The sequence below is a fragment of the Anopheles arabiensis genome, chromosome 3 (assembly GCF_016920715.1).
Source record: "Anopheles arabiensis isolate DONGOLA chromosome 3, AaraD3, whole genome shotgun sequence".
Classification (NCBI taxonomy): Eukaryota; Metazoa; Arthropoda; class Insecta; order Diptera; family Culicidae; genus Anopheles; species Anopheles arabiensis.
The window spans coordinates 69,792,936-69,812,855 of NC_053518.1; the positions used below are offsets into that span (position 1 = coordinate 69,792,936).

The following is a 19,920-nucleotide window of genomic DNA, read 5'->3' on the forward strand; positions in this document are numbered from 1 at the left end:
AGTCGGTTTCGCCATCTCCATAAGGAATAGACGTTTGGGTTCAATGATGCTTCGTATTGATATCCGCAAAAAAATCAAAATTTTCTTGTTAACGTTCCATTCTCATGGAGATTCCTGGATTGATGTCGCTTCTGAAACTTCTTATTTCAATGATTCTCATTCCGCAGCAAATCCCAATTCTGGAATCAATTCTGATTTGGTTTCCGGAGCTAATTTCGATTCCCAGGTCAATTCCGATTCCAGAGGCGGCCCCGAAATTGATTCCGAACACTGAATCGGAATTGGGTAGGTCCAACTCCGAGCTCGCACCACTAGTTGGGACACTCGGCTCCTCTGCCTCAGTCCCAGAGAGAAGGAGGAGGAGTGTGTGCCATTCTCTGGCCAGTAGTTTCACATCATGTACGGGTAAACAAAACCCTCTCCCTCCGCTCTACTTCGTCTACCGACTGTGTGTAACATCCATAAACAAACACGGTCATTAGAGCACGGCCGCACACACCTAACCTCGGCGTGCTTTATTGCAGCGTGTGGTGGTGGTGGCACATTACGGAACATTACACGTGACACGTCCCAACACACACACTCGTTGCGCGGACATCTCCCAGGGCTCCCGATGTGTGTCCCGGGCCGGTCGCTCGAGGCCGTTCCAAAAATGGACCACACCGCCATTAGAGCATTTCAAAATTGACCAATACACACACACACACACTCACGCTCGTTTCTTGGCAAAGGTCCCGCGTGCCAACGTTGCTAACGTTGACTTTAGATGGAGATGAGTTTTTGACTGTTTTTTTTCCTGCTGTTGCCATAAACCTGTTTGAAACAACTACACTAAACACACACAAAGAGGGAGATGTTTTAATTAAACTCCATGTACCTACCGATCATAAAATGCGGAGGGTTAAAAATCTATAAACGGTAAAGGTACAACGTTACATTACGAAAAACATGGTCTGGGATAAAATAATTCCAACGAACGTGGCACACAAATGCAGCCAGCGTTCCAGGAAAGTGTGTGCCACGCCACGTGCGCACACTGTGGATGCCGAATGAAGAATTCTGGAGAAATTCGCGAAAATTGTAATAAATCTCTATTGCCAGTACAAACACATGGGCGTGAACAGACAAAGTGAGCCATGGAACTAATTCAAAATTCAAACAGATAAGAATTAATACGTTATTGCACACGCGTGGTACCATTGCAATGCCATGGCAAGGCAGCAAAGCGTCGTGTACCGATGTAAATGTACAAGTGTATCGACAGCATTACAGATTCGTTGAATTCCACTCCAAAACAAGAACGCGTTTGTATAATTAATTCTGTGTAATTCTTTGGGTTAACATTCGAGTTGTAATGCATGCCACAGTTCGAAAATGTTACCACGTTCGGAATTAGCATTTTCTCGGAACGTTATGGAGGCTGTCAGCGTGTACATGCAAATAATTGTGAGAATTATTGATTGCAAATATAGAACTTGTCGAATCGGTTACAAAAATGATGGTTTTACCCAGAATGCAAAAGGTAACACGAAAATAAGTAATAGAAATAATTTATGATGCAACAACCTCTGTACTCTACCCCTCTGCAAATGCTTTTCCATCGAAATTGCTGGGATCTTTTCTGAAGCACCAACACGCTCACCATCATCTCCCCTCTCCGTTTTATTTCTCCCAGTTTGGCGCTATTTGTAACCGATCACAAAACACCATTTTCTATTGATGGAGCTTTCCACTCTTATTCGAAAACCTTTCACACCTTCCGGGAATTTAGTGTGCTTCGGCAAACGCCCCCCCCCCTCCTCCCATCAAGGCATGGCATCGGTCCAGTTAGCCAGAAGAGTTCGAAAGCGTACCGAGTGGCCGAGACCACCTTTTCTGTGGAAAAAATAATCAATATTGACGAAATAAAAGTCACTTGCTACGACGCCATTGCTGCAGCCTTCTTCCAGGATTGGCTGTTGTACGGGAACGGGCTTTCTTTCCAACAATTTTGTTGGATAGCGCGTGGGTGGTAATTATTTTCCAAGTAAAACTTCAACCCCTCCCCCTCTAAAAGTGTTCCCTTGTGGTGCTCGAAATAGAGTGCTTTTGCGCATTGGTTTGGTGAAGTTTTTGTTTTGTTACAAAGTTCAGGATGCCGCTTCTTGTTCGGTAGCCAAAAGGGAACCTTTACAGATTCGGCGAAATTATAGAAACGGGTCGAAAGAAATAAAAACAATTTTATTTTATTTTCTACGAACCAGTTTTTGCTTCCGCGAACAAGAAAGGTTACCGGGCAAAGAAACATATTTTGGCGATGGAACATTGTTGGGTTTATAACATTTTATAACGACTGACATTGATAGCAGATCCAAAGCAGACTCTTAAAACCTCGACTAAACCTCGAGAGCATTGAAAGTTTGAGGACAGATAACAACAAAATTCCATAAAAAAACACACTATTATACAACCTCAAACAAACACATTTGACAGTGTTGTCAGTGTTAGGTCTATCCCAACTACCCACGGGTGGTGTGAAATAATCGCTTCATCGCAACCTAATCAGTATGAGATGGATCGGGTCCGATTTCCAACAAAAACAGTGTTGTCTGCGTCTGGGCTGAAATTGCCCACAAAACCCCCACCGTTTGACGTTTGACCGCGCCAAGCGAGGAACCCGAACGTCGTGTACGGGGGATAGAAATCACGCGAGACCGACCAAGCACGCACGCACGCAGGCACGCACACGAAGAAGCGCTAAAGCGTACAAACTCTGTAACGTAGTGTGACGTACCCAGCAGCGCATTACGCGAGCGCAAATTCCGAGAATGTAGTTTCAAACACGCTTCCCTGCCTGCCTGCCTGTGTCCACGTCTAACGCTTTGATGATCATATCGTGATGACCAATCGTACCGAAATTCGAATGAATTTGTTTTTGAATAGATGGGAAGCAGCCCCGCGGGCTCAGAGAGGAAGCGCTCGTTTTAATGGATGGCTCTGGAAATTTCCTCCCAATTTCTACCCAATCATTCCACGTTGTTCCTGGAATCTTCCATTTTTACATGAGCAACAACCCCGCGCGCGATTCATTTGCACTGTATCCGTTTTTTGGTACAAACTCTATCGATAATAAGCAAGCAAACATTGTGTGGGGAGATGAGGTTAACGAGGAAACCTTTGAAGCGCTTCACAACAGCGCGATAGAGTTTGTGCTGCTTCTGCGAAAAGGGCTCCAAAACAACTACCCCCCAGACAAAGGAAAGTGTGGCGGCAATGTTTCGACAATATGAGAGAATTCATAATTGTAATGCCATTTGTAACAAACGGGCGCACAAGGCGCGTCAACGGCGAATCGGCGAACAGTAATGATACGCGGGAAGTTTCCAGGAAATTATTCCAACGCACAACAAGGCACTGGAAAGGCGCGAATCGAACGCGATTTCAGCGAATTTGCACAAAATAAAACACACACACACACACGTCCGCTTTTTCAACTTTGTGGAAAGCTTTTGATATTCCCTAGCAGCGAGAACCTTTGCCCTTGGTCCGCTCTTTGCGAGCATAATACCAATCCTAACCACACTTTTTTGCAAAAATAAATACAAAAAAAATGTTGTTGATGTCGCTCTTCAGTTTCTTTTTTACCCTAAAAAAATGCACATTTCGTCGAATTGGACAGTTTCTACACTGTAGAAATTGAGCGTATTTCATAATGTTGCTATTCGCCGCCACTACCCCCCTTCCTGTGGCTCCTCTCCGCGTCCTTCCATTTGCGCGAGCCAATTTTCGCGAAAGAGGATTTAAAATACCCAAACACAGTACAGCGTACGGTGAATTCCCGGGTTCGAATACATTCCACGAAGCCACCACTCGGGATCGATATCTGTAACTCGCACAATATGGCACACGATCACTTGTTTATTCTTCACACAAAATTAATAACGAAAAAAAATATCCGAAACCAAACTTTGATTTCAACTATGCTGGTCATCAATTACGAAAGAGACCGCACTTTACGGCACACACACGAGGGAATCAATCATGTATGTGTGGTCGAAATAAATTGTAAAAAAAACTCTCTTCGCCCCCACACATTCCGTTCACATTCGAGCAAAAACTCCCACCCATTAGGAGACGATCAACGTCAACGAGTTCGTGTGTGTACACACAATTAAAATCATTTTCCCCGGATTGCTGCTGCTAAAATATTCACCAACCCGCAAACATAAACACTCTGTGTGCTATGTGCCGCCCACCGGGTGTGTTTTAATGTCCTGCTCGGCTCCAATCGAGCAAATTTGCAAATAATAACCGTATGACCTCACCCAATGCCACTTTTAGCAAGCAAGTTTCAATAATTGACCAACGAGCGGAGACGGTGAAAGAGTTGCAGAGATGGAAGGAGAAGGGATTCTTTTTCTCGACCCCTCTTAGGAGCTATCTGCCCACTTCCGTTTCTTTTGTCGAGAACTACACAATTTTTTGTGTTTTTGTGGAATAGAGCATCACAAAACTCCAACATTAGCCGGCATACACACACACACAGACACCAGTAGTTCTAATTTCCCATATCGATAGGGCGAATGGCACAGTTCTACGAAATTCTAATTGGATCCAGGCAACACCACCACCATCGCTCCCTCTGTCTCTCTCCACACCAACACGGCAGCAGTGTGGGCTGTTAGGTATGGTATATTGCTCCTCCACACGGACACACAAGCGGGGTTCGGTTCGCCAATTTCGTGGAAAAGTGACACCGAAATTGAACCTCGGACCCGATAAATAACCCCACAAACGCATGAAAGAAATTGTATGTAGAAATTGATATTGCTCTGGGTGAAAGAGAGTGAGAGAGAAAGATTAGAAAATATAGAAATTTAGTCCCAATCGTACCCCCTTTCTTCTTGGGTTTGAAAAAAAAAGCATTGAGAGTCAATGGTATTGCATCGTTACACAACGCAGAAGAATATATCGAGGGAAATGAGTTCCAAGAAAACGGCACACCGAGAATATATGTTACCCAAGACACCCACCAACCCTATGGAGGCTATGGGGGTAGGTTGGTTGGATGTATCAAATAACAAACTATCGAACACAGACAAGCCAGCCAGCCAGCCAAGAATGAAAGAAAGCGTATGGTAATTCGAGTTCACTTTTACCCAAGGGGTTTAATTCTACTGAATTCTTTCCCAACCCATTCAATCAAGCAAGACAAAAACCAGTACACACACACAGATTTTAAAACGCGCACAAGGAGCACATCAAATGCTCAACGCAACTGCGAGCGATCGCATGCAAAATCCGTACGCCGCTTCCCGGAACACGGAAGGATATGATTAAACCGTTTCGAGCGAAACACGATTCCAAAAACCATTTTCCATTTGCGCAAAACGGTGATACGCAGAGAAGTGGAGAAGAAGGAAGGAATGTGTGGATTGCGGCGACATGTATCTATCCATCTCTCCCCGTCCGTGTTGGTAGTCACTGGTGGAAAGCGCTGGCTACTACTTTCAGACTTCAAATCAACCGGAAAAGCTTCGTTAGCAAAGCCAGCAAGCGATTGTATTCTATTTTCCGAATGAGGCCTTTTCATGGAATTGTGCACAGCAAAATGGGGAGATTGTTAGTTTAAATGTCACTTGAAAATGCCACGTGGACATGTCTCACACACATTTGGGCTCTAAGAACAGAAACCTCAATCTACGAGAAATGATTGATGATGATCCAACAACGACTAACTACAACGTGCCTTATATATATACGCACACACACGTGGCTAAACAACATTCAACATAGATAGTACACATTAAACCATCCAGATATAGATCCAGCAGAAAAATACATTTTCAGATAAGACTCAAACCCTCGACCTGTAGCGTGCAGTTGCCGTGCCGCTTACCACGACACCACGCGGACATCGCTCGCTACGCTACGATTAAAAGCGATCAGGTGCGGAGAACAGTTCGTTACTCCCTAAACACCCTAGGTCGTGGACGTATTCATCATCTATTTCGATCGAATCGTTGCGCTTGGCTCTCTTTCACTCTCTCTGCCAAACCCAGCAAACGATTGGAGCGATGATGGGCTGTGAAGTTAATCCATTGAAATGCATCAAATCGCACCCTTTCGCCGGCCAATTTTCTCCATTATTCCTCCCCAAGGGGGGCAAATGCAGTTGTGAGTTTGATGCACTCTCCCCGATCAACCCAACATTGTGAAGGGCGATTTGCATTTAATTGAATTTCATTAGTCATTCCACCAGTGAGTGGTGCGCCTCCATACTACGTGGAAACATGCATTCGATCAAACGCGGTTAAGGTAGTACGGGCAGGAAATTAAGGTACCATTGTCTGCATTTGAGTGGGAACCGTGGCCACATCTGTAGCACAAATGTTCGCATGTGTGTGTTTGTGTGTATATTAATTGCTTATTGTTCCAGGTGTGGTACACCATGGGAGGAGGATTACTGGAAGCTATACAGGGTGCACCTGATAAAGCAAGTGCATATAATGTTCGATGTCAGCTGGAATGGTCTTATCGATCCGAATCATCACAAGCAATCTCTCTTGTACAAGGAGCAGAGACGAAAAAAAAAACGGAAGAACAAGCCGCGTTGCACTACTCGTGCACAATACCAATTAAAACTTTCCAATCACCTTAAAAGTGCATGCTCACTCACTGTTGTTTGGGTTGGTTATCGGGCCACCACCTGTCTCACCTGGCAGGTCAGTGTTCTTTCGGTCGGGCAGAAACTGTCGAAAGAGTAGACACATGAGTGCATCAAACTATCACAAACGGTACTGGGGGATCGGAGCACACGACCACCACGAACCTAAACCCAAAAAGACAAAATAGAAGCAACACATTAGACATGCGCTTCACTGCTCTGTTCGCGGAGGTTGAATTTTCTTCTTCGACCCGCGTCGACACGGAAAACTCTACGCCACCACAGCGAAGAAGCGCAGCGAAGGGCACTGGCCGTACCAAAAGCAGTGGAATACACGAGTACAAGGTGCAGCAAACCACCACCAGCAACGACGAACCGACCTGCTGCGGCTGCTGTTGGAAGACGGATAAAAACACGAGAATTCGGAAGGCGACGCAAGAGTTCGCGTGGCATGTACGAGCGCGGTAGGGAGCGCGGACGACTCATCCAGTTGGAACGTCAGCAGCGACCAAGCGCGAAGCAGAAGATGTTGGAACCACCGTGACCAACAGTTGTTTGCCCTCTCTCTCTTTCCTTCTGCCTCTAAGGAGACTGCAGCCACCGTACACCGGAAGAAGCAAACACCGTGTGTGTGTGTCTGTGTCAGTATGAGGTTCTCCGTTGCACCACACTCGAAGAAAAAACGAGGCCAATGCCCATTAAACGTCATCCGGAAGGCAACGGAATCCATCATCCGTACAGAGAAGGAAGGCTCTGCTTGTGTGGTGGAGTTGTGTGTTTTTCAACTTCATTTCGGATCGTTTGCCCGATTACAAGCCTCTTCGCGGCTGCTTTGCCTTCTTTCCCGTTCACTTTACCCGATCAACCAATGCCCTCTCTCTCTCCGTCTATTCCGATTCCGTGAATCGAAAAACCAGTCTTTCTGCTGTCCAGCATAACCCAACAACTCTGGCGTGATGCGCGTCTCGCAGAGTTCGTTGGAACTGTTGCTCTAACCAGCAGCAGCAACACATGCTCTTGCTCCCGCGTGGTGTATAAATACGCAGTAAAAGACATGAAAGATATACCTCTCCCTTCGAACTCCACCAGTGTGAGATTCACCGAAAACCGGTCACAGCACGAATCTTCGTCCATCTTCGTTTGTATGAGTGTCGGCGGCGAAACAGGGCCTTCGCGTATCACCACCACCAAAACTTCGTAATGGTTGGAGGGGTTCGAGCCCTAAGAAAACAACAGAAAGATGGCAGAAAGCAGGTCGCGGCGCAATAGCATTGTGACCAAGCTACTTGCACTGAATGCAACTTTTCCATACAGTCTCTACAGCCTAGGTGAGAAGATTAACATAACAACTTTACTTGAAGAAACCTTATTTGTATGGTAATGCATCAACAACAGCGTCGTGTTATCCTTCGACTGTCGTGAGATGATCACGAGGAAGAGCAATCACCCCACAAAAACTACGACGTTTTGTTTGTTTCGTCGTCTCATCACCACATGACCACCGTGAGGGGAGAGGACGACGACGTTGGTCAACTCACGCAAGGGCATATTGCGTCAGACTGGTACACGCAACGTCAACCCTTATGTGAGATATGATGGCACAGCACGCATCAAGATGATGTGTCTCCTCGACCAGCCTCACACCTCGAGCGCGTCTGACGTTAATATTCATAAATGACCTCTTTTCGGCTAAGTGTCATTCAGACCATTCGTCGACATCCCCCCCCACACACACACACACACACACACACACACACACACACACAAAACCGAACTTCAATGTCTTACAGCGATGTACGAATGTGCTTTGTGAAAACAGTACATCATTCGATTCACAGTGGCCTAGCGCAATTCTGGGAATATCCAATTTTCCAAGACGACAGACGACAGTCCTTATCGACCCGCCACACGATGGGTGCAAATTCCATGCATAACATTCCTTTCCAGGAACTACCCCCCTTCACCGTGTTGTTATCCCAGGTCGCGTTATCTGCTGCCGCCGCGGGGCGGTTTCTTGCTTACTTCACACATATGTTTGCCCCTCTGGCTTCTGCCGATAAGCTATTGTTAGAAAGCAGTAACCTTATTTATACACACCCTCACACGCAGCAAATGGACTCGATCCAGGATGTAAGGCTCGCTGCTCGGTGGTGCTTGGAAGTTGGGAACTTCTGTCACACACAAACTGCGTTGCATTGCACGTTATTGTATGCACGTGCGCTTATCTTATCCAAGGCGAGGCGCACATGGGCCGCCTTGTGTTTCTGTTTTTCTTGCAATGCACTTGTTGCGTATCGCCGAGCAAAACAAGACACATAAGTACACAGCCATAACAAGATTACGTGAGTTTGTTTACAGGAAACGGGTTAACACACGATCAAAACAATTTTGATCGAAATGGGCGCCCGATAGGCGTCTGAGTCACACGCAAACATCATGGTAACTTGGAAATGGAGATAAGAAGACGGCGTTGTCCCGAAAAGGATTTTACGTGTTATCTCGTGCTTTCAACAATAATATGTTTTTATTGACCCCTAGAAATGGTTAACAGGTGTTGTTTGAAGAACTGAATAGATCAATTAATATTTTATTTATCGTTTGACTTCAGTTTTATGACTTCAGTTTCATCGAACTCCATAAATCATTGTTTTGTAATTAAGATATTTTCCTCCTCAGAGATCATGATTTAGATAACTTCACCTCCACCTAATCATTTCATGTCCAATCGTGCCCACTCACATGATATAACTCTACCGCTCACGCATGTAATTAACAATTATGCCTTGACTGTTTTTGTACCCTCAAGGCAGCTCAGGTTAGGATCTCAGAAGACCAAACCCAGGTAATCAAACCTACATCACTCCCTCATCTTCATACGATTCATGACAGCCTCACAACACAGCACCGTCTTCAACACGGGGTTCTAATTATCCCTATAAGGTAATTTAGCTCCCGTCGGTGTCGGTCATTATATTGCTCCCTTTTGTCATTCCACATCCTTGCAGCTCACAGTGGTGCTTATTTAATTCATCACCATGTCTCGTTTTTCATCCCTAAACAGTGTTCCGCTGTGCGTCCTTCAACAAAAAGAAAAAGGAACGCTCCTCTAATTCGAACACAACAGCTGGTAATAATTCCAGAGACACACAGGTAGGCAAATTTATTACTCCGATTCTACAAATCGGTTCTCGTCTGTCTGACCGGCTTCACACTTTGCGCTCTAGGCCCTTTTATCCTGGTTTACATTTTACTAGCTCTTGTTTTGCTGCTTTTTTTTATTTGATTCACCTTGCCCAAAAAGGTGAGCCACTCTTACCGACCTCCGGTTTCGGCCATATATGGAACACGGCTGCAAGAGTGACATATAAACGGGCTCTTTACCTGCACACACACACACACATGCTGCAACGCAGATGTCCCGACCAGCCATATGTCAGCACTTCCAGCCAGGGGTCTCGATGTCCCTTAGGTCTGAATGCCTCTCGTCTGGAATTAATCCACTCGCTCGCACTCTTTCGCTCCTTCCCGAAAACCGTCTCATTCGTTAGAGGTTCGCTCTTCCTCTACTAGCTCAGGTTTTATTGCAAGGATTGATGGTCGGATAACATGCTACCCACTTTAAACGGGGTCTCGCTTCGCTTCGAGGAAGAAGCCCCCTAAGGGACTGGAAACTGCGCTAAACGAAACCTTCGGTCCTTCGTTCGTTTACAAGGAGAAGGACCATTACACCATTCACTCTGTGTCTCGCACGTCATTTACGCTCGATCGGAGAGTGTTCGCTTTCAGCTGGTATGCAGGCGCAAGGGGCAAGGCCCACAGTGGAACTACTTCCCCGAAGTAGTTTTCAAGGATCGCACGGGACTCCGGGCGAGTACTGCGAAGGACAGAACTGCAAGAGGCACAAAAGGAAACGAAACCAACAACAACAACAACAGCAGCAATTCAACCCAACAGTGACGGCCTACGCACTCCCTGGAAGTGCAGCCATAGGACAGTCATCCATTCGCGCAGCAAGGGAAAAAGAACAATATCCCTGTCGATGAAGAAACTGGAAACCTCTGGCAATTCCCCTTTCAACCGTAGGAACAAAACCGGGAATGGAATATCTAGAGCACTGTGGCATTTCGATACCTGGCACACAATTCGGAGTTAGCGGAGTTCGGTTTGCACACTTCTGAGCCTTGTTTTGTACACATTCACACAAAACATTAGAAAAACAAATCTTTTATCAATTCTTCTCGTTAGGTCCTCTTTCACTCTTTCTCTCTCTCTTTCGAATGAATGAAGTACTTTTCATTGCAGTAAATTGATGTAGACAACTTCACACAAAACTCCGATTAATAGAGTCTATTGCCCCGCTCTTTACAAGTTCTTACTTCAGGAAGCTCCCAATCAGTGACATTCATCGTTTGTATTCAAAGTGAAGATATTTCTCCTATGTTCGTAGAACCGGAGAGGTATGTGCGTGTGTCGCCGACGACGGGAAGTTTGCAACAAACCCAGACTGTCTGGTGCTCAGGAAATGTCCAATTTGTGTTGACTAGATCCTACTTCACGAAGATTCTGGACGTCACAGTCTTGAGTGAACTCCCCCTCAAAACATGCTCTAGATACTTCCAGGCTTCCAAATTTCCAGAAGATACTGGCCATTCGGTACGTTGTGCGATTAGATATCTGTCATCGAATGTTTTCCCGAAAAAAACAACAACTCAAGGATTTCTTAAAGCCACCTTTACTCACCAGACCCGTGTGTTTGGAGTTCGTGTGACGATAATTATTTGTTTACTTTTGGATGTCTGTTGGAACTGGAATGCCTATTTTCCAGGAATTTTGGTGCGACAACAGCACACGAGAAATTTTTAGCATCTTTGTAAACATCTTGTTTTGCGCCCCCTTTTTTTTGCTTTCGATGCATCACACAGAAGCTGCGCGCAACTGTTTATGTACACAAGCTGTAAATGTCGGCTGCTGGCTGCATTGCAAACAATCTTGAACAGACGTCATAGAAACGGCCATGTTTGCTCAGTCTGTCCATGGGATTATGGTTGTTGTTGTTGTTGTCGTGGGTGGTTTGAGCATCGACATATTTGCAACCAATTCTCGGATGTTTTGGGTGACGGCGATCGTCCCCCAGAATTGGACTAGATTATGTAAGTATAAAAGAGGCCAGGCCAATGATTCGCTAGCTTCGTTAGAAACGATCCATCTCTGATTGTCATCAATTAGTATTCTTTCCCTTTTTTTGCCCCCGGCTGGTCGAATCAAACCATTAACCGTTTCCTTTAAGTGATGACGAAGGCGTTTCCTGTCAATAGACACGCCAAAATCGCGCCGAGAGCTTTGCCTTCTCCATACATCACGCACAAAAACGTACATAAATCAACTGAAGCAGCAAGAAGCATGCCCTGAATATTGCAACAACATTGAAACACGACAGACCGGCATTGGAAGTATGTATGTTTAGCTTTTCACTTTATTTCCCGCATCCATTTGTCATGCACAATCACAAAAGAGCGTCAGTACGCGTGGGTAGAATACGCGCTGCCTTTGCTAAACTAACGTGTGCCTTTGGAGGGCGCATATGGAGGCCGCCCACCCAAAAAAACATACCCCAAAACACAACTTACGAGTACACAACCAAGCAAACCCCTTTTATTTACAGGAACATAATGTTATTTGCGTAGAGTAGGGGCAACTCCTTGATGGACCGATAAGAAACAACAGCTAAAACCGGCCGAGAAACAGAGAGACACGGTAAAACAAATAACCAACCATAATAGGAACCGCTTTGCAACACACAGCTGTGTCTGGCATCGTCGACTGGGGAGTCAGTTTCCGTCTCCGGCACAGCGTGTGCGTGTGTGGGCCACTTACTTTCATCAAGAGTGGCCGGCGCGCCAAAAAAAAACCCCCCAACTCCCCCCTAACCTAATCAAATCAGAGCACGAAACGAAACGACCAACCAACGGCCATTTATCATCGCACTTCCGACAAATGGTGTTGTGTCACTTCCGTTGCCGCACCATCGTTTGCTCTCTTTTTCTTCTTCTCTTTTTTTTCGCACGAAATTTCGGTGCTACTTCCGATTTTTTGGTTGGAAAATGGGGAGGCCACAAAGGCCACAGACACAGACGGTAACAGAGTCAAACACTTATCATGGGACGTGCATCATGACTCATCCCTGTCGTCGCTATTGTTAGGACCTAACCAAGCTCATTCAGGCATTCAGTAGGTATCACAAAAATGAGTCATTTTCTAGAAATCACACATCTGATGACAGGAAGAATGTATCAAACCACAAAAGAACCTTACAACTCTTCAGGACTTTACATAGATTTTAGCTTTTTGGAGCACAGAGCACCACTCCATACAGTCCAAACCCTGCGACATTCCACAATTCTACAACGACACCGATGCTATTTTGGGGCCTAAACAACTTCCCTGAAATGACATTTAAAACGGCGATAACTTTGTCTGTGATATCGCTTAACATCATTAACAACATCCAATTATTTTCACAATTTCCACACCGCTCCATCACACTCCAGAAAACCGCTTGCGACACACACCGGCAATTAGCGACAGTAGCTAATCTTACCAAATATTTACGCCGAATTTTTGGGAACCTACCCTCTCCCCGTACCAAATTAACTCTACAAATCATCTGGGACAGCGGGACACACTCCTGCGCCTAATTGCCTGGGAGCGGCCGTGTCCATCAGCATAATGAAGCTATCAGCAGCGCGCGAACGCGTCACGCGCTCATTAGGCATCAAAACTACCGGTCACAATTGCCACCAATCCGTAGAAGAGAACGATGATGGATGACGATGATGTGGTAGGAGACAAAAAAAGCCAAGGTGGCTCAAATATCAATCGATCGATAGTAAACAACCCGGGGGAATTGGTGCCGTTGCGGTGCGTTCGTGGCCTTATGACACTATCAGGTCCCGGCGAAGCTTCCAACCACTATCACAGGGGAGGGAGGAGGGCAAACAGACCCGCGCAGCGGCGTAATGGAAAATAGAGAGCGAGTAAATACAGCGAGCGACTCCATTTGACGCAACTTCCGGTTCCATCGTGTCGCGGTGGAAGAAAAAAAAACACAACACTGGAGCCACATGATTACACGCTGCTGCTGCTGCTGTTGCTACTGATGGACGTTGAGTCATGCTAAGAAGGGCAGCGATGGGTTTGATTGGGCGCTCCTCTCAATTCGTGGAGCTTCTCTTTGTGTGTCTGTTTGAAGTTGCAAAACATTATCTGATAAAATTAAGTCCATTTTTGCACACTAATGGTGGGAAAAAGCGGCAAGAAACCGAAGAGCCACGAATTGATGAAGCAAAAATTGCAAAATGCTCTTTAAAAAACTCGCCCCGACCCCCGCGATGACCACACTTCAAATCGTCAAATGACTTCCTTCCTTGCTTTTGTTCGCCAAAACCGTTTGTAAAGTCAGGTTCATTATTCTCGTATGTGTGTCTATGTTTATGTATCTCTCTGCTTCACTCTTCTAAAAACATGCGACCCAAAAGCAGCGGCGTGTTTGGTGCACCGGGATGGGCACACCACACACACACGTTCGCTGTTGGCGTTGTTGATTCCGTCATTTCCTGTCACATGCAAAAAAAAAATGCGCAAAAAACCAAACACAGCAACAGACAACGAACCCCCTCTCCTAAGGTCCGCTACCAAAAGAGAGATCGTTAACGGATCGCTTCTCCAGGGTGGTGGTGTTGCGGGCATCAGATTATTATTGTTCGCCACACACACACACACACACACACACACACACACACACACACACACACACACACACACACACACAGCCGGGTTGCATCTGCAGGAAGTTGGCCACAAAACCGCACCACACTTCCGCCCATTCAGCCCCAGTTGGACAGACGAGGAGCATGCGGGGGGACCTCTTGCCCGTCCGGGTTTTCTCTTGCATAATGAAGCCGATTCTCACAAGCCACACGGTGGGAGCAGAAGATCACGGAAGCCCTTCGAGAGATCGTTTATCAATTTGTAATTCATGTTAAAAAAAAAAATGGCTGTAAGGTGTTACATTTTTATCGATCGAAAATCATTCCCTCAATCGCTTGATGCAATTTCAACCCTCCCGTCGTTTGATGCTTCCGCTTATGACTCATTGTTGTTTACAGGAGCCGCTGGAAGCCATTTAAGCGCCAGGCGAGGGCAAAATCCCACACACAAAAACAATCCGACGATACCGACCCACCACCGGACACGGTGGGGGAGAGATAAGATCGGGGTTTGTGCCGTTGTTGGTCTCGCAACTGTTTTGATTGAAGCCAAACAAATGTTATTCACACATTGAAGGCAAACACAGAATGGCGAGGGTTGTTGTGTGCGGGAGGCTTTGAATTGATCTGTTTGACGCATTAAGTACAGTATTGCAAAGCTTCAGCAGATATCACAATCTTTTGGAGATTTTGAGATCAAGGCTGAGTGCATTGCGATGATAGCAAGTGAAATCAATCCGACAGCCTTTGCTCTCTCTCTCTCTCTCTCTCTCTCTCTCTCCCCCATGAAGGAGATCCCCCATGAAGGAGGCTAGCTTTCCAATTTATCGAGTCAATGTGCAATTTAAAGAGGCCATTATACATCGAGAAAGATGGATTTCTGACGGCGGAATCACACATCGCTCAACAACTGCGAGACGGTGAAGCCGAAAGGCGCGCCCCTGTTGAACACACATCAGCAGTGTTGCGTGTTTTTGCGGATTGGGAAAACATGTTTTTCCTCCCTTTAATCACCTTTAATCTATCTTTCTGCGCACACGAGACTCAAGACGACTCGCGTCGTACCCCGTGACTCTCGGGCGAGGCAAGCGGGAGGGATTTGGGAGGGATGAAGATGTTACGTCAGCATCATTCATCATCGAGTATGGCCGACGGGGCCATGGCCGGCTGTACCGCAGAGTGGTGAATGAATTTCCATCTCAGGGACACACACACAGACCCCGCCGTCGGCCACCACCTTCACCATGCACTCCTCCCATGGGGATGCAGTGGGAGACAGAGAGAGAGAGAGGGAGGGGTGTTGATCGATACGAAGCGTTGGGTGGGTAGTAAAATGGTTTTGGCTTTTAAAAATAGATATTCTGACAAACAACCACACAACCATTGAGGGAGCGCCAGCCCCTACCTTGTGTGTGTGTGTTTGTGCAAACCGCAAAGATGCACAAAAAGGAGAAATAAAGACTGTTGCCTTTGCCTGCCTTTGGTGTGGTGACTTTTTATGCAAATTTGATGCTACCACAACAACAACAAAACCGCAGCACTGCTCTTATTTACCCCTGCTTTAATGCAACCTCCCGCTCCCACCTTACATTGTGCCTCGATCGATCGATTGTGTGTTTTTGTGTTGCACTTTTTGCTGTGCGCGGGGAGCCATTGTTGTTAGCAATGCTGGCCGGAAGTTGGCTGCAGTGAACAAACAAATATAGTGCACACAACCCACCTCGTACACAAAAATACACCTCCATAACGCTGCACCAAACGAGGCTAAGCAAACAACCACACACACATACAGTCAATCGAACATTGGGATTGACGTACATTGGGGGGGGGGGGGGTTTACGAGGGGCATCAAATAAATGCACCAAGAAAAAAAGAGGACGACGAAGGTTTTATATGTCTTGCAATCCCCTGTTGTTGTTGACGACTCTTTTTGTTATGTGTTTGGTTGTGTTTCTATTTATTCATCGGAACATATAAAAAAACGGCCGCAAAAATGGGCTTGCTGCCAAGGTTGATTTGTTTTTGTTGTTGTGTGTCGTGTTTTTGTCGTTGTTGTTGACGTTGTTGTGAGGAATCGGTCACAAAAAGCGTCATGTCCAATTGCGATTTGCATTTTCGCTGGCAGCAATAACAACAAAAAAACAGTTACAAATTTCTTGTGAGCTTCTATGTTTTCCTGTTAAAATGGTTGTTAATCGATATTAATTTGTGCAATGGTTTTTATTTTGTTGCCGAGAATCTTCTTTTTTTGTGGGACAGAGTGTTAAATTAGGTTTAAATAATAAAAATAAGCTTCAACATACCTTTATTTGTATTTCTTAAAGACTCGGCAAACGGCACAATGATTGCTCTTTAACTTATTTTCACCTTATTTTGTATCAATCGTTTTATTTTGTGCTATAATCAATAGCTTCAAATTTCACTATTCACCTTCAAAATTTCACAAGTTTTGTATTTTTCACTGACACTGACTTTTGGAAGATTGTAATTTAGAATGAACAGATTATTCACTTAAATTGTAAAATTTAAACTTTTTTCTGGTACTAAAAACACTTCACATTCACGCACACACTTCACTCACTGGTAGGTAAGCAGTTTATATTTTGATTTTAATTTTTTATTTTTATCAGTCATATGCTGCAGAAGAGAACCACAAGTTATAAATTATAATATTTTCAAAAAACTTCACTTCAATTTACAAAACTAACACACACAAACAACGCAAATTATGAATGATGTTTCGGCACCCACCCCACCCCACCCCCTGAGACTTGGTGGAGTGGTAAGGCGATAAGGCCGCAATCGAGCAGAATCGCAGCGCCATTGGATGATGTTTGGATGAGTTTAAATTTCATTCATGAAACACGACCCCACCACCACCACACCTTTGAAGGGCGACCTAGGTGAGATAACCTGCCGGCGCCTTTACGGGGCCGGTCTGCTGCGTTCCGCACCAAAAGGTGGCCCCGGTCGCTTGGGCCAATAAGCCGAGCGTGAAATTCCCAGGAAAAATGGAAACTGTGGAACCAAGCTGTATTTTAACTTTAATAAACGTTGTTTTTCTGTTATGGAAGCATTATTTTAAAACCACTCCACTCGCAATCTAATTAGATGTTTTTCGCTATTTTTTATATTCTTTAGCACAAAACACGGAAGAGCACGACTCGCCTTGAGGGCAAATAATTTTCAACGAGGGAAAATAAAATTAAAACACACCGCAGCAGCAAGAGGAGGCCACGTTTTCACTGCATTTGAAAGAGAGCGAGATAAGAAGAAAGAGAGCAAGAGAGAGAGCGAGAGAGAATGCACAGCACAAATCGCACTACAAGGCACCACTGCCACCACCACCGATGATTGTTTCGCCATTGTTTCTCGATGAAAGCGATCAAAACTTGATGTGCTCTAACCACAAAATGGAAACTTTCTAATAAAATTCAAATCCAATGCACTTTCAACACAATTTTTTTCGTCAGCTTTTCCAAGCTCAACCGACATTTTGTGGTCAATATTTTGCCACGAACGCGGTATTACTTGCTTGCACTTTTCAAAAACAAACCGTTTTCATCTGCGACGCAGTTAGTTTTTCTTTTTTGCTCCCACTTTACGCCGTCGTCATCCACAATAGCTGACGACACGTTGTTTGTTTGTTGCTTTTGCTTGCCTTGCCTGCGCTGGCTGGCTGCCTTGGGGCCTGGCTTGCTGCTTGTGATGTCGTACGAACACTACTACTACGCGATCCACCTATGGCCGCGGGGCCATGGGGATTCTCAACACTCATTTTCTCAAGCACTCATGAGTGCTTTTGAGAAATCCTCGTTCTCAGCGTTTGTTGAATCGGAACAAAATCGGTTTTGAGAATCTTTGAGAATCTTTGAGAAAGTTGACGATGCAGCTATCGGCTAACTGTTATATGAGCAATTGTGCTATTTGTTTTTCGGTAATCACTTTGGAAAATGTATTCAATGTTTATAATTGAAAAAAATAAATAAAAAAAATGCGATCAAAAATATATTTTCTATTTAAAGCTCCAAATAAAGCATGAGTGACTTTATCAGTTTCTCAAAGTGAGAAAAACTGACGACGGCCACGGGCTCGCGTCTGAGAACAAGATTTGAGTGCTTGAGAAACTCAAATGAGTGCTTGAGAATGTTTTCTCAGCTTGAGAAAGCCCCGTGGCCCCGCGGCCTATAATTCCCTCTGGCGGCGGCTGCTGCTGTACGTTCAACTTCATTCATGTGCTGTACAGCTCGCTCACTCTCTCGCCGCCATGCTGTTTGCTCTCTCCCTCTCACGCAAAACTCGTCTCGTCGCAAGCTAACACACGCACACACGCGCACGCAAGCATACATCCTGTGCTAGACTTTTGGAATCCGTCACAAGAGACGACGGTGTAAGGGGGTAGGGAGGGTAAAGGGAAGGAAAACAAACGGTACACCATTTCCATCGCTATACGAACACACAAACACACCTAGACGACCCCGCGTTGAGATCAAAAATATGCTGTGTTGGGAAAAATACGCACACAAACACACACAAACACACACAACCACCAAAAAGGCGAGAGAAAACTGTGCAAAATTGCAAATCCTCCTCGCTTCTTCTTCTTGTTTTCAGCAGACTCGTGCCATCCGCAGCGCAGAAATGGTTTTCCATGAAAAGGCTCGCAAATGTTCTTCAAGAAAGTGGCTGTTCAGATCCGGACGGTAAGAAATGTTCACTGCACTGTGTGGTGGTGGTACGACGTGACTGGCATTGAAACGCGCCCCGTGTTGGTGCGATTGTGAAATCAACCCCCACGCAAAAAAAAACTCTCCAAACACATTACGAGCAGTTCACTTACATGTGGTACGATTTTTCACACACTTTCACGTTTTAGAAGCAAACTAACTGCAAACCTTCAACGTTTTCCGTCCGCTTTTTCACACCGAAAAGAGAATAAATCTTCCCAGACCACCGAGAACCCGAGGGCGACCCTGTTTGTGTGCACTTTTTTTTTCTCCCAAATGAGTACGAAGCGTTCAACTCTTGCAGCCGTGTTGTAAACGCACGCTCCCGAGCGGTACCCGAACCTCACCGAAGTATTTTCGAAAACGCAGCTGTTCGTAGATGGGTTTTTCAATTTGACCGTTGGCGAACGGTCTAGGGGGGAGCTGGAGTTAGCTTTCATATTAATTTTAAACACTTCAATGTACGGATTGATCTCATGATTATGTTGTGAAATCACACGAATAAACATCAAGTCTATCTTGGGTTAAAATCTCAGGCCCGGCTCTATGCCACAATTGCGGCATCATTTGTTGAATAGCAGTATTTCCGAAGATTTTTCAAATTATTTTAAGGCCGAAAACACACGGACCGGAATTTTGCGGCCGCGGAGTTCCTCTTGCTGAAAAATGTAAGGATATGACAGTTCGGGAAAGTTGCCGTTGACACTTTGTATATGGGTTTGACAGCAAGCGGAATTCCGCGGCCGAGAAATTCCGGTCCGTGTATTTTCGGCCTAAAATT

The 19,920-nt window shown here is 45.3% G+C and overlaps 1 protein-coding gene across 4 annotated transcripts in view; it reads right to left on the reverse strand.

Annotated features, from left to right (window-relative positions):
• LOC120900014 (protein bunched, class 2/F/G isoform-like) overlaps positions 1-19,413 on the reverse strand; it is a 41,303-nt gene extending 21,890 nt beyond the window's left edge. Inside the window, exons 1-2 of one of the 4 annotated variants that reach the window (XM_040306488.1) lie at positions 19,253-19,413; positions 16,716-17,049 (exon numbers count right to left, since the gene is read on the reverse strand). The gene's annotated coding sequence lies outside the window, so the exon portion shown is untranslated. Of the gene's footprint in view, positions 1-16,715; positions 17,050-17,968; positions 18,138-19,252 lie in introns of those variants that run through there. The other 3 variants (XM_040306485.1, XM_040306487.1, XM_040306486.1) reach the window with 3 other exon arrangements.
• Between the last annotated feature and the right edge of the window lie 507 nt (positions 19,414-19,920).